Source organism: Artemia sp. Qi Xiang Cuo, chromosome 5, assembly GCF_049724085.1.
Source record: "Artemia sp. Qi Xiang Cuo chromosome 5, ASM4972408v1, whole genome shotgun sequence".
NCBI classification, from domain to species: Eukaryota; Metazoa; Arthropoda; class Branchiopoda; order Anostraca; family Artemiidae; genus Artemia; species Artemia sp. Qi Xiang Cuo.
This window is the reverse complement of record NC_142798.1, coordinates 65317804-65334421: the sequence shown is the minus strand read 5'-3', so window position 1 is coordinate 65334421 and position 16618 is coordinate 65317804. Positions and strand designations below refer to the sequence as shown.

Below are 16618 nucleotides of genomic sequence, written 5' to 3'. Positions count from 1 at the left end.
CTTTCATTTTAACCACTGCCTCATCTACCTGGGAAGAGATCTTAGCCAATATAAGGTCATCAAGTAACCCTTTCACTGAAGATTTAAGGTTGTCAAGTTGTAGTGAATCTGCTAGCATTTTATGTTTGATTTTTATGCTATTTAGGTGGTTAGTGAGCATGAGTAGTTGATCTGAAACAGATTCTGATCCAGAGAATTGGATTGAGCTGTCAGACCTTAGTTCACGAGGTGGCTTGAGTTGACTTTTCATTTCTTATCTGAAGTAAACAACAAAACAGGAACAGAATAGGCAGTGGTATCAGACAGTTTGGGTATAAGGCAGGATATAGTCCACAATCAAGTAACAAATTTCAAATACCAAAGCAGGGGATTGTGAAATTTGAAGAATAGAAAGCAATCAGCACAAAACATCAAGCATCAACAGTAGCAGTGGCATAAACCCAAGGATTGGTTACTGTAGGCAATTAAGTTAAAATTGGTATAGGTCTCACCTGATGAGTCCCCTCTTGCACCCAAGGGGTGGGGGCTGCTATGTGTGCCTGCCTTTACCCACTGGTAGGCAGGCAGAACCAGTACTTCAGGACGCTTAAAGTGATGCTGGTTATGCCAGAAAACCTCAAATTCTGATCTGATCTGATATCTTGAAACTTTGAGATTGCCATTTTATTTAAAATAGTCCTAATATCATATAACAAGGCTTTTGGGGTAGAAAAGAACCCCAGAGCCTAGGGGCCAGGATTGCAAGTTATGCCCAGGGAGTATTTAAGGTTTTTATGGAAGGGTTGGTTGTATAAACATTAGAGGAGGCTCATTTGGTTAAAAATTGGAAGTTCTAGTTCCCTTTTAATAGTCAAAAGTGATGGAGGGCAGATAGACCCCCCCCCCCCCGTCGTTAGATAGCAACTTTCCTCAAAAGAGTCCAAAGAACTAAAACAATGACTCTAGGGTGGACACAACCCCCCAGGGCCCTGGTGATAGGGTTTGTAAGCCATGGCCTGGGTTATATAAGGTTTTTATGGACTGGGTGGTCGCATAAACTTCAGATGGGGCTCATTTGATTTGAAAGTTATAGTACCTTTTTTAAGAGTCAAAAGTCATTCAAGAGCAACCAGCCCCCCGCCACGCTCTTCATTCCCCCAAAGATATCCAAACAAAATTTGGAGATAGCAACTTTGTTCATTGTAGTTTGTGAGTCCGGAAATTATGTCCTTGATGAAGACACCCCCGCCCCCACAGCTCTCAGGGCAAGGATTGTAAGTTATGCCCCGGGGACATAAGTTTATAGAAAGGGTAGTTGTATATACTTCGGAGGGGACTCATTGGATTGGTAATCTGAATTTCTCGTGCCCCTTTTAGGAGCCAAAGTGGTCAGAAGGTAGTTACACATCCCCCTCCCTCAGCGCGTCGTGTTTTGCCGAAATACATCAAATAAAATTTTTTGAGACAGTAATTTTATTCAAAATATTCCAAAGATCGTATAACAAGGCTTTTGGGACTGAACCTTGGGGCAAGGGTTGTAAGTTATGCCGCGGGGCAATTAAGGTTTTTGTGGAAGGGATGATTGTTTAACTTTAGAGGAGGCTCATTTCGTTGAAAATTGGAAGTTCTAGTTCCTTTTGGAATGTCAAAAGTGATGGAGATCAATTAGACCCCCCTCCCTGACAACCCCTCTGTCCACCAAACGCATCTGTTTGAAATTATAAGATAGCAATTTTGTTCAAAATAGTCCAAAGAACGTAAAATAATGTCTCTAGGGGTGACACATCCCCCAGCCCCCTGGGGATAGGGTTGTAAGTTATGCCATGAGGGTATATAAGGTTTTTTGGAATGATGATCAGAAGTTCTAGTGCCCGTTTTAACAGTCAAAGTGTTCAGAGCGCGGCTATCCCCCCCCCCTAACACACCCACACACACACACACATACAAACATGTTGTGCTTTCCCGAGATGTATCAATAGTCCAAATATTGTATAACAAAGCTTTTGAAGTTGATACAAATCACCAGAGCCTGAGGGCGAGGGTTCTAGGTTATGCCCCTGTGGTATTAAAGGTTATTACGAAAGGGATGGTTGTATAAAGTTTGAAGGTAGCTCATTTTGTTGAATTTGGAAATTCTAGTTCCTTTTCAAGAGTCAATAGGGATGGAGGTCAAGTAGCCCCCCTCCACCCAGGTACCCTTGTTTTCACTAACTGAATCTGATTGAAATTGTGCGATGGCAATTTTGTTTAAAATAGTCCAAAGAACATATAATAATGCCTCCAGGGTAGGCCCAACCCCCCAAAGTCTTGTGTCAAGGGCTTTAAGCTATGTCCTGGTGGCATATAAGGTTTATATGGAAGGGATGATCGTATTAAATTTAGATGGTCTCATTTGATTTTAAATTAGAGGTTATAGTGCACTTTTTAAGAGTCAATTGAGAGAACCCCTCCCCACACCCATCATTTCCCACGACAAACATCCTAAAACGTTTTGCGACATAAATTTTTTTCAGCATTGTTGAAAGGTTCAGTAATTATTTGTAGCAATAGTTGTAGTAAAATGAGTAGCATTATTAGCTGTATACAAATAGCAACATCCCATTTTTTTAACATCCTCTTCAACAAATGATGAAATTCTTAACTTAATACCATGAACTGGTCCTGAGGCATTGCTGATACGTCCTCTTGACAACCTGTATGCGCATAGTGTGTTTCGATTTATTTCAATACATCTACAATATTTCCCGAAATGTTTGCCTTAATACCCTTAGGTTTATTACTAGTAGTAGTAGTAGCACCAATAGTTATAGTAGTAGCAATAGGAGTACAGCTAGTAGTTGTAGTCTTGGCTTTGGTAGCAGAAGTACTAGTAGCATTAATAATAATAGTAGCAGTAGTATTATGATGCAAATTTTGTCTTTTTGTTAGTTCAATACCCCCCAAAACATGCGTTGTAAGTTTTAAGTTCACACACGAAACTGTTCCAAGATATTGCTGGTATGCCCTTTGACAACCTGCATACGGGTGGCAGGTTGTCATCCGTACAACAAGAATATTCTCTAAAGATTTTACCTTCATACCTTTATAGGCTATGGATTTTGAACTAGCCAGAAGACACTGTGTGTATGCATTTAATGCTGCTCTTACGGTTGCTGTAACTAACGACACTAATGGTATTGATTTGAAACTTTTAGGGAACGTTTAGGGGGAGCTTCAATTAAACGAAAACCTATATACATGCAGGTATTAAAAGGGCATATAAGCAATGTAGGACATATAAGGACAGAGGTAACGATGCTCTATCATAGCCAGTTATATCATTGATATTTTAAAGGAACTACTTTAATTGAAAATTAAAAGTTCTAGTGCCCTCTTAAGAGTGAAAAGTGATTGTAGGGCATTCAGCTCTCCTATTTAGCTGATAATTTTCCAGACACTTACAATCAAAATTTTAAGACAGCCATTTTGTTCAGCATAGCTGAACAGTATAGTAACTATATTTCTAGGGTTATTGGGTGAGTCACCCCCCCCCCCACAATTATGTAATTTGTCCATTATGCTTAAAAACTAAATATTGTTTTAAAATTAAATCGTAACACCCTATTTTTATGCTGGTTGCCAATAAGACATCTCAGCAATATGCCAGACCGACTGAGGGTATTAAGCTCAAACTTTTGGGTCTAGTTCTATTACTACTTCTGCTCTTAAAATTTTACTAAATCAAAAAAGTGTAAGTGTATCCACGCTGTGAAAGACCATAGATATAATTTTTTTGAAATGGTATTCAGTTTTGTCTATCTGGTCAACTAGAGGACGTATGACTAAATTAAACACTACTATTTGCGTCATGATTTTCAAAAGGGTTTATGTTCTTTTAAATTGTTGAAAATTTTTTTCCAGCATACAAATAGCAGGCCAAATTGTAAATTCTTAAAAAAACAGGAAAAATTCAAACTATTGTTTTCTTTTTCCCTGAAAAAGACTATGTCAATATAAAACGAACAGAAATTAATTAAAAAAGTTTTTCCTTAAAGTGAGTTTAAAAAAAGTAAAGAACTCCATTAAACAAAAAATGAACAAAAATCGAATCAAATAATCTAAAAACCATACCACTACCACAAATCAGCATCAACAAATAAATGAAACCCAAAACGAACAGAAATTACAATAAACAACCGAGTCAAACTCAAAATGAGCAGAAATTAACATGAGTAGTGTTCAAAACCCCTATGCTTTATAAAAGCCAGAATAAAATTTACACTTTACTGAAACAAATTCAAATGAACGAGCATTGTCAGTTTATAACGCATATGCTAATATTTATTCATGTAAATCTTAATTAATTTTTAATTTATTAAAGTTGTAAAAGTGAAAATATTAAAAAAAATATTAAAAAAGCCAGAAGACACTGTGTGTATGCATTTAATGCTGCTCTTACGGTTGCTGTAACTAACGACACTAATGGTATTGATTTGAAACTTTTAGGGAACGTTTAGGGGGAGTTTCAATTAAACGAAAACCTATATACATGCAGGTATTAAAAGGGCATATAAGCAATGTAGGACATATAAGGACAGAGGTAGCGATGCTCTATCGTAGCCAGTAATATCATTGATATTTTAAAGGAACTACTTTAATTGAAAATTAGAAGTTCTAGTGACCTCTTAAGAGTCAAAAGTGATTGAAGGGCAATCAGCCCTCCTCTTTAGCTTATAATTTTCCAGACACTTTCAATCAAAATTTTAAGACAGCCATTTTGTTCAGCATAGCTGAACAGTATAGTAACTATATTTCTAGGGTTATTGGGTGAGTCATCCCCCCCCCCACTATTATGTAATTTGTCCATTATGCTTAAAACTAAATATTGTTTTAAAATTAAATCGTAACACCCTGTTTTTATGCTGGTTGCCAATAAGACATCTCAGCAATATACCAGACCGACTGAGGGTATTAAGCTCAAACTTTTGGGTCTAGTTCTATTACTACTTCTGCTCTTAAAATTTTACTAAATCAAAAAAGTGTAAGTGTATCCACGCTGTGAAAGAGCAGAGATATAATTTTTTGGGAATGGTATTAAGTTTTATCTATCAGGTCCACTAGAGGATGCATATGACTAAATTAAACACTACTATTTGCGTAATGATTTTCAAAAGGGTTTATGTTGTTTTAAATTGTTGAAAATTTTTTCCCAGCATACAAATAGCAGGCCAAATTGTAAATTCTTAAAAAAACACGAAAAATTCAAACTATTGTTTTCTTTTTCCCTGAAAAAGACTATGTCAATATAAAACGAACAGAAATTAATTAAAAAAGTTTTTCCTTAAAGTGAGTTTAAAAAAAGTAAAGAACTCCATTAAACAAAAAATGAACAAAAATCGAATCAAATAATCTAAAAACCATACCACTACCACAAATCAGCATCAACAAATAAATGAAACCCAAAACGAACAGAAATTACAATAAACAACCGAGTCAAACTCAAAATGAGCAGAAATTAACATGAGTAGTGTTCAAAACCCCTATGCTTTATAAAAGCCAGAATAAAATTTACACTTTACTGAAACAAATTCAAATGAACGAGCATTGTCAGTTTATAACGCATATGCTAATATTTATTCATGTAAAATCTTAATTAATTTTTAATTTAATAAAGTTGTAAAAGTGAAAATATTAAAAAAAAAATTTCAGTAAAGTTCAAATTCTATCACCGCTGAGTATCTAATTGTAAACCCGTTATATTTAAGATTATCAACCAAAAATACTTGAGACAAAATATTTTAAATTTTGTTAGAAAGGGGATCTATTTTTCTTTAAAAAAGAAATTGCAGTCTCGAGTTGAATTTTTTAATTAAATTCAGCTTGTCTAAGAATCCTGGAACGATCTGCCAATAAATGATTCCGCCATCTCTCCATAAATACGTTCAATTTTTTTTATTCTTATCCGTATCATGTGGCGAAGAATTTTATGTTTTACTTCCTGTAATCTGTAATTAGACCACACCCCCTTTGGATGATTAGAGTACTTTTTTTACTTTACTTGGACACAAAGTTTTATGACAGTTTTTTTCGTAAAAATTGGAAATGACTTTACCCCGTTGGTATTGTGTCATGAAAGTATCCTATTATTTCCTCCGTTTCATGAAATTGAAATTTAGACACGGCAGAGGTCAGGAGTCCCTACAGGATCTTGCTTTGCATCCACTACATGCAACTGCTTTAAAGTTTTTACATATGAGCTGCATGTTTTCCGGCTTCTTTTCTCGACAGTTATAACAACTGGCCTTTCTGTCCTTTAGTACTTTTACTAATCCCTTTGCAATTCAGTAGCTGAAAAGTCAATTAGTTTCTGTATTTATTTATAATTTCAATCGCTTTCCTATTTGCCATTTCAGTATCATCGCTGTATAATTTCTACGACTTTTTTAGATACTGTGCATCTTCCCTTTGAAAATTTATACTTAGAAGATTATGAAAGATCAGTTGATAGTGCGCTTTCCGAATAGTTTCTCCCATTTGTAAAGTGTTGGGTGTAATTGACAACAAAAACCCGCAGCTTGAAGAATCTACTTGGAGTGATTTCACACGAGCCAAGTTCAAGCATTATGTTGCGTTCATGTACTCCATTAGTCAGATATTTGACATTTGAAAGAACTAACCTCCCTTGAGCATGGTTTAATGGCTTCAGGTTATCAAGAAGATAGAAGGTCTACTAGAGAAATCACATATTCCCAATACGAAATGATTTTGGACTTCCTATCTGTTATATCACCCATATTGACACACAATGGAACAAACAGATCGGTGCAACCTCGCGAAACATCACTAAATATCTGTCTAGGCTGTTCTGGGTAACACTTTAAAGCATCAAAATTCGTCAAGTTGAAAGTTAAGTAACTATTGATTGTTGCTACTGACACACAGCTAGAAGTAACAAGATTCATGAGGGAAGAAACCATTTCAGTTGTGAGCCAAGTCCAAGGCTTAAGCAGTGATTTAAGGTCTTGAAAGAAAAACAGAAACACGTCTATGTCCCTTAACGGAAAAAAAGTAGCTCTCCACCAAACTAGTGTCTCTGCATTTTCTACGACGACAGAATTGGTAGGTTTGACAACTATTCTAGAGAGTATTTTTAACAGCTGGATTACTTCCTTTGTTTCGTCATATAAAGCATATATGAAAGGTTTCAGACATGGCGGTTCTAATGGTGTACTTTTTTTTTATTTGGCTGTACTTTTAGGACCGTTTTCTTTAGTTTGTAATTCATCTATAAAGGAAATCACGATACCGGTGATATTTACAAACTTCCAATGTATAGTATTCATCCTTTATGTAAAATATTTGATTTAAACACGACGTTTCTTTAGAGCTGCTGCTTTCTCATCCTACTTATATAGTTTTATTTGAGAACGTCCTTTTTTTTTCATAGTAATCTTTCTTTGTGCCTGAAACCTCTTTAGCTCGTCTGTCATATTTTACCTTCTCCTTAAGTTTATTTTTCTTAACCATCAAAACCGTCATAATAAATAATTTTCTTGTTTTTCTAGTTTAAATTAAAAGATTAAAATTATTGCTCAGATACAACCAATATTTTTGCAATTTATAACTAGGAATTCTGAACTGAAAACTAAAATAAAATAAAAATTGATTTTCTGAATTAGTACGCAATGGGTGTTAAATATTACATCCTGTCACTTATTACATCAAAAATGGTTATTAGTAGACAATCGGTAGAATATTCGTTCTTTATTATAACAGTTTTTTCAAAACGTGTTTTTCAACTTGTCATTACTATGGGCTGTGAGTCACCTTTTATTAGATAACAGCGACTGCTGCAACCTGACATAATTTAGAGTTTCTTCTTTACTATACCCTGTGTATATGACATCACAAGAAAATAAACAGTGCTATTTAATCTGGTCAATTAGACTGTACAGTTTATCTTCAACTTTATCGACTAAATAGCAAAAATTAGCAATGCTTTGAAAAAGTTAAAATAATTGAATATTTATTTGCATAAGCCATCTCTGAAAAGAAATTGCTTCCAAAAATCAAATATCTTTTAAAACATTGTAGTTTGAAAACACATCAAAATGCAGTTTTTTGTAAAAGTGATTCTATAATTAAGTTGTTTTTTTTTAATTGAAAGAGGTACTAGAACTTTTAATATCCGTTTGAACGAGCCCTCACGCGACATTCTAGGACCTCTGGGTCGATACAATCACCCATGGGGGAAAAAAAAAATAAACACGCATCCGTGATCATTCTTTTCGCAAAAAATTCCAAACTTCACACTTTTGCAGATAGGATCCAGAAACCTCTACAGTTAGGTTCTCTAATACGCTGAATCTGATAGTGTTATTTTTGGTAAGATTCAAAAACTTTTAGGGGTTGTTTCCTCCTTTTTCGAAAATAAGGCAAATTTTCTTAGGCACGTAATTTTTGATAGCTAACATTAAACTTGATGAAACTTGTATATTAAAAATCAACGTAAAAATCAACAGAATTCTTTTGATGTATCTATTGGTATCAAAATTTTGCTTGTAAAGTTTCGGTTACTATTGCGAAGAGTCGCTCTTACTATACAGTTCGTTACCACGAACTGTTTGAATTTTTGAAAAAAAATCCCTCGAATCAACTATGTAGATTCCTTATATAATTAATGTAAATCCTTTTTGTAAAACCTGATTACAAACAGGAAAAAACCTGTGGCATTTTCTTTTTTGGAATAGTAAGAATCGATCCTCAAAGAATCATGCAGCTAGCTAAGCCCAAAATTTGTTCTTTAACATAAACTTCATTAATCCAATATTTTAACATATCCTACATGGTTTGGTGGTAGGGATAGCTGACTCTCACCCAGTTGGCTGGTGTTCGATTCCCGATATGTGAGACTTTTACTTGTGATGATTTCTTAAGGAATATAATTAAAATAATCATGTATATAATTGTTCCTTTTATTACTTCAGATACTATGAACCGCAGTTCGTTCCTTAATATAATTTCTTTTAGTGTGTAATTCAGCTATAAATAAAATCATGATACCGGTGATACTTATGATATTCCAGTATATAGCATCCATCCTTTATGTAAAATTTGATTAAAACACGACGTTTGCTTAGAACTGCTGCTTTTTCTGCTGCTTTTTCTTGTACCGGTTTTTGGCAATCAATTTGAGAACGTCCTTTTTTTCTCAGAGTGCTCTTTCTTTGTACCAGCAACCTGTTTGGCCCGACTTTCATATCTTACCTTTTCCTTAAGTTTCGTTTTCTTACTTTGGAATCAATTATAATAAATGATTTTCTTATTGAAATAGATATTATCAAACAATTTGTGTTTAGTTTTCGTATCAAGTAACAAAAACCTAACAAAAAATAAAACCAGTTATAGAATTTTCAGGTATTTTTTTAGTTTAAGTTAAAGGATTAAGAGTATTGCTCAGACACCATAATTATTTTTGTAGTTTATAACTTTAGTGATTCTGAACTGAAAAATAAAATAAAAATCGATTTTTACAATTTTTCCGTAACGTCACTCATTACGTGATATATGGTTATTAGTAGAAAATCGGTGATAGATATTACGTCATGTCACTTGTCACTTACTACGTCGTATAGGGTTATTAGCAGATAATCGACAGAGTATTTGTTCTTTATTATAACAGTTTTTTTCCAAACGTGTTTTTCAACTTTTCATTACCAAGGGCTGTGATTCGCCTTTAAAAAGATTACAACAACTGCTGCTACCATGACATAATTTAGAGTTCGTTCTTTACTATAGTCTGTGTATATGACATCATATATAAACAAACAGTGCTATTTAACCTGGTCAATTACACTCTACGGTTTATTTCCAATTTTATCGACTAAATAGCTAAACTTAGCAATGCTTTTAAAAAGGCAGAATAATGAAATATTTATTTGCATAAGCCATCTCTGAAAACAAAATTGCTTCCAAAAATCAAATATCTTTGAAAAGATCACAGGATGAAAAAACATAAGAAATGCAGTTTTTTTGTAAAAAGTGATTCTATAATTAAGTTGTTTTTATAAGTCCAAAAAGTACTATAACTGTTAATTTCCATTTGAATGAGCCCTCGAGCGACATTATAGGACCCACTGGGTCCTAGACTGTCTTTTCACCCCTGGGGAAAAGAAAAAACAAACAAATGAACCCACATCCGTGATCTTTCTTCTGGAAAAAAAACGAACTCCACATTTATGCAGATAGGAGCTTTAAATCTCTTCAGTAAGGTTCTCTGATGCGCTGAAACTGATGGTGAAATTAAGATTCTCTGACTTTTAGAGAGTGTTTTCCCCTTTATTCACAAATAGTGCAAATTTTCTAAGGCTTATAAGTTTTGATGAGTGTAACTAAACTTGATGAAACGTAAACATTTAAAATCAGCATAATAAACCAGTTCTTTTGGTGTATCTATTGATACTAAAATTCCGTTTTTTAGAGTTTCGGCTACTATTGAGACGAGTCGCTCCTACTATACAGATCGTTACCACGATCTGTTTGATCGTAGAAAAAATTATTTTGTTTTCAAAATTATTTTTTTAATTATGAAAGGTTTTAAAATACATCATTTTCCTTGAAAAAGATCCATTATACAGAATATAAATGATTTTCCAGAGCCCAGCTAGCTGAGGGGAAAAACGGAAAAACAAACCTGCTGTCAATGCAGAATATCGTGGTTTCAGCCACTTTTATTGATTTTCAGGCCAGTATGGTTCAAGCCAAGGCTGGTCATGTCCTTGAGGCAACTTGTCCTTGTCCTTGTCCTTGCATAGAATGCAGCAAATACCGCAGCAAAGACCGCAGCAACCAACGCCGACCCCAACACAATTTAAGACGCAAACTATTAACCCCCATAACAATAACACTGCCAGTACCACACCTATTACCAAAGCAGCAATGTACACTCCTCTATGCTTATAAAAGCAGACATCCGATCGGGAGCAAATGATTGGTCTCCGCAGATCGAGACCCAACGTATCTATTGGCTTTGTCTGAGTAGGTACCTCTGACACATCTAATTTTTCATTGTTTGTAATTTCATTGTTTTTAAGAATCGTAGTTTTGGTTATTTCATTCATTTTTGATGTATTTGGCACATTATTGATTGGTAATGCTGAATATTTCGGTAGTATAATGCTGAACATAAATATAGTGGAAAATATTGAATATTTTTTGAATCTAAACATTTGTAATAATCTAGATATTATTAAATCAATATAAAGTTCTATCCTTAAAATGTAGTGTTGAGTATATTTTATCAAACCAAAATTAAAACTAATTATAAAATTTTCAAATATTATTCTAGTTTTAATTGAAACATTAAAATTATTGGTCAGACACCGTAAATATTTATGCAGTTTATATAATAACTTAAGTGATTCTGAACTAAGGGGTCGGTCGAAAATAGGATCAGCCGCGTTGTGGCATGTTTGAAATAGGTTCGATGTGGCAGGGCCGCATAGAAACTAAAATGAATTCTGGTCGAAAAGGGGCATGTTTAAGAGCTGACGTCACAAGACTTGTTTTGTTTCTTAAGCTAATACGAAGGTGATGACATGCCAATTCTAAACCAAAAATGACTCTATGGAAATGCGGCACGTTTAGGCATTACGTAAAAAACTGGTTTCTGTCACAAAATTTGAATGTCTCTTGTTTCGGCTTTTGCCAAGGATACAAAGACATATCCATCGTATATATGGGTCTGCTAATTACGAGTTATGTAGTTTGTACTTTGAATAGAAGATGGCATATGAGATGCGAATCTCTTATTTTTAAGTGCTATTTTGAAGTCTAATTTTGGATGTGTCAAGCGTTCACAGATCTAGATAAATATTTGCAGGTACTGCAGATTATCCTTTATACAGGTTTTAATGTGTCCTTCGCAGTAAAAATCAGTGACCGGTAGCACTAATTTATGAAAAGTTTGGCGGGGGATATTTTCCACTGTTTGTGTTGTTTCAATAAAATACCAAAACAGGTTGTTTCAATAAGAATTCTTGAAAACGGTATTTTTATTAATCTAGAGGGCTGGTTAAAAAGTAGTTCTTAATTAAAAATTTGAATAAATTTGCCCTGAAAATCAGTAATGCTTAACAAACTGTCACATGTCAAACAGTATTAACTGGGAAATTTGATTCAGGAGGCCCTTTTTAAGACTTAGGAAAAAAGGTTTAACTTTAGCGTAAAGAACAGGGTATTGAGGAGGAGGCACCGCACAAACATATTAATTTCTGTTTTTTTCTTAAGTTTTAGTGCTGCTCCGTGCTTTCAGTTGAAAAATAGTTTTTCTTAAAATTTAATTTCTGATCTTTTTTCGAATAATAACGAGACACACACCTCCCCATTAATGGCAATTTCCCAAAGGAAAACTCCCCCAAGGAGAGTTCCCACACGCAAGATAGTACCCCCATGAATTTTACCTCGTAAAAGTTCATGCTTACTGCAAATGCCCCGCCCCCCCCCCCCAAAAAAAATCTTGTTCACTATTCTGGACGAAAAATTCTTCTGAACATAATCTAACTCGAAAAAATACTTGTTTTTAACTTTATTTATGATCTTTTTTTAATTCATACCAAAAATCACCTCTATGTTGAAAATTTTTCAAAGGTTCTTCCCCTCCAACAGGAAGTTTCTTGTGTGGAAAATTTTACACCAGAGAATTATTACTGATGATAGTTCTTCATGGATTACTTCTCATGAGATAAATGAGTAAATTTTACTTATGAATTCAGGCAAACTTCCCCCCGTGTAAAATTTTTGTTGAAGTCAACCCCCCCCCCCACGATTTTCTGGCGTCCTCTTTCCCTGTTTTTTTTTTACTTTTCCTTTAGAATAGACAAGCTAAATCACTAAATAGCAAAACTAAACATCCTAAATCATATGTTATAAACGAAAAACTTCTAAAACACACTTAACATTAGCAACACAGCTAACACAGACAAGCTAAACCGCAAAAAGTGAAACTATATATACTAAATCTTGTATTTCAACAAGAACTTCCGAAAAACGCTTTGAAAAACCATTAAAGATAATAAATAAATGCTAAACCAAGAAACAGAAAAACTAAATAAATTGTTCCAAAATACTCTTTGAAACCCGAAGAAAGCTAACACTGACAAGCTAAACCATGAGAGAGCACAACTAAACATCCTAAATCTTAAAGTTTCAAGCGGAAAACTTCCAAAGACTCATGGAAACACCAGCAGCGCTAAAACAGACAAGGTAAACCTTTAAACACTCAAACTAAACATCCTACATCAATCGATTCAAACAAAAAAATTAAAACAATTGTTATAACCAAAACCGCTAACAAAGACAAGATAAAACACTGAGCAGTGAAAATAAACATCCTCAATCTTACTTTTCAAACGAAAAACTTCAAAAACTCACTTGGAAACACCAAAAACGCTAACGCTGACGAGCCAAACCAAGAAACAGCAATTTAAGCAACTTCTTCCAAAATTCTCTTTGAAACAACAAACAAAGGTGATACGGGCAAGCTATACCGCGAAAGAGCACAACTAAACATCCTAAATCATACTCTTTAAACGAAAAACTTCCAAAATACACTTGGAAGCATCATTTTTAGCAAGAAAATGTCTGAAGATACCTTAAGAATAATAGTTTGCTCCAGAGGGTAACATGTGCCAGCCATTGAGTGCCATGGTGGAGAGAACTGGCTTGGACTATCACGCTCTAGCAATGAAACAGCATAGTCCAACAGTTCAAATAAAAATATATATATATTGTGATATCAAAAGACCAGAAAAAGCTCAAGTGATGATGACGGGTACTAGAGGTTGTCACTAGCAAGGTGCATTGTGCCCTGCTTGCGTATTTTGTCAAAAATAATCAGACGAAATGCGGCTGGGAATTTTCTTTAAGTTTAAGCGATGTAGTGTATAATCTTTACATTTAAGTCTAGTTTATACGGATCTTTTGGTGAAAAATGTCTGAAAATTCCTTAGGAATGCTAGTTTGCGCCAGAAAGGTGTCGTTTGCCAACCATTGAGTGACACGGTGGTTTGATTTGCCTTGGACTATCACGTTCTACCAAGGAAATGGTAAGTTCCCACTGTTCAAATAAAAATACATATTGGGTGTCTATTGGTAAGCCATGACTGCCACCAGATATTAGCGCAAAAATGGTTCTACACCAGTTGCTGGAGGGGAAGCCTCTCTGGTGACAAATACTGTAATGGAATGCCGGCGCTCACCAATACTGCCCAGTAAATATAGAGTATGTTAGTACCCTTTGTACGTTATACCCTGCTCCAGGGTATGGTAACGTGATTGAATGGTCAAACGGTTAAACTCTATACCCAGAATGCACCCACACTGAGTCACCACTAAAATCTCTAACTATCTCCTCGGAGGGTAAACGGACCCCCTATCTATTTAGTAAATGACGGTATGTCTCGCAACTCTTTTCCTACAACACATAATATAATCTCAGCCCTTCTTTAGGCTGCCGGACTCCACCTAGGCTAAAATGTCCAAGATTATGAATCAACTTACTTCGAATGAATTAAGCCAACTTCGAATGAATCAGCTTTATGCCCTTTCTTTCACCCCTTGACACTCCGGGCCAACCGTTTTATCTGAAAGTTAATGGAGCTCTGATACGTCACCCGTAATCGTGCAATTAAAGCCTTTTATTTTTAACAACATACGTAGTTAAAGACATAAAAAATGTCACAGCCACTCTGAAGAGAAAAATTACCATTTCTACATATGGGACAGAGATAATTAAAGAACTCAAAAGAAAAGAAACAAAGAAAGACATTTATCTGAAGAAAAAACCCAGGACCAAAGGTTCCAACATCGAGGTATTGAAACGTCAGAAAACTCTTAAGTGCTGGTGACGGGTTTAAAATAACCCTTTTTCACATATATAATATTGATTTCGGTGCCCTATGAATAATGTGTTTTAATAATGTTTTAAATTATTTATCAATAAAACTTGAATGCACAATTAAAAGTTTTGTCCTTTAGATTCCTTGTTAAAGGATGAATTTTTAATATATTTCACTAATGCAATTTAGCGATAATCAAAGTTCATACTTTTTAAGAAGAGCAGCCGGGCCCTTGCTAAGAAGAAACTGGATTCATATATCCCAGCCCTATCCTTCACAACTTGAAGTAATATCAGAAGTGTAGTGCCCAATGAGTAGTAATCTAGGTCCCAATGAAGCATTAGAAAAAGAGACTAGAAAAGAGGTACGAATTGCCCAAGATGGGATCACCTCTGCCTCTAAGCCAAGTGCTTTGCCTCTTGTCATAACACCAACACGTCACTCCTGTCATCCATATAAACCAAGCACTCCAAAAAAAACGTGCCCATTTTATAATGCAGTGATAAACCGGATTTGAACAGCCAATACTCCGGACTAGTACTGAACGCCAGTCTGAAACTCCTCTCATCAGAGTTCATCAAACAAGCCACGAGAGAATTGTAAAACCCCTCGAACATGTGAATGTTATATTGATATAGAACACACGTCGACCACTACTCAAGCTTCCGATTCTTCTAGAACAAGCGCTATGTAAACGTACCTACCAATACCAAAGGCGCTCTACCAGAGAAAATGTTGAAGCTACCTCTGGTGTTTTACGGTGTGGCTGGTGTGTTTTATATTATAGGTGCTTGGGTCATAATAAAAGATTGAAATCAATTGCTACAGCTACTAAATTTGTTTTCATATAATTAATTCCAACTTCACCATGAGTTGAAGTAATATCTCCTTTTCTCTCCTCCTCCCCACTCTCCTCCCTCTCTTCTCGATTTTTCTTTTTGCATGGTTTTTAAGAACTTTTTAATTTGTAGTTTCTAGGTGCTTTTGTAATCGAAAGTTAGTATTTATTGGCTATTTATTTTTCAGTTTGGCTTTATTCATTGCAGACTTTACTGAATTATGAAGCTATTTGATTTATTACGAAACTAGTCAAATCTTTTAGGCAGTAAGTGAGATAAGCTGAATATTGCAAAATATACAGAGAACATACAAATTTCACTAGGAAAAATACTAATTTTCTCCTCTAGAAATATATTTTATTCGCATATTATAGTATTTTTATTCCAGAAATCAAGATGATTTTACAATTATTATCATATATTTTTTTTCAAACTTAAAGGGGACTTAAATAATAATTAAAAACTATGAAACATAATCAAATAATATAACTTATTTGAACTTTCAATGATTAGTCATTACTAATTATTATTTCTTATCAAATAATATAACATTTGATTTTATTAGATTTTTGAAGATTAGCTTTATAATCTTGAAAAATTTCTTTATCTTCCACTTTTTTCCAATTCTATTTCATCAATTTTGATAAAATTTTATAAATCCTTATAAATGTCTAATTCTCCTTTTGTATCATTTTTTATTAAGATCGGCATCTAGATGAAATAGACAAAAAAAATGAGAACAACGGAAACCTGCAAAAAAAATGTTGCTTATATTTTATTCAACAGTACGGAAACGGTTGAGATTAAAAGAGCCAGTACTGTTATTTACATTGCTTACACTTTCATTACAGTTTTATTGCTACAGTTTCCTTTGTAGTTGTAGTAGTTGGCCTTCCCTTGTACTTTTGATTTTATTTAAATGTA

The 16618-nt window shown here is 34.4% G+C and overlaps 1 pseudogene; it reads right to left on the bottom strand.

Annotated features, from left to right (window-relative positions):
• Window positions 1-6146: 6146 nt before the first annotated feature.
• The window catches only part of LOC148952396 (uncharacterized), a 39091-nt pseudogene continuing 28619 nt past the window's right edge, over window positions 6147-16618 (bottom strand).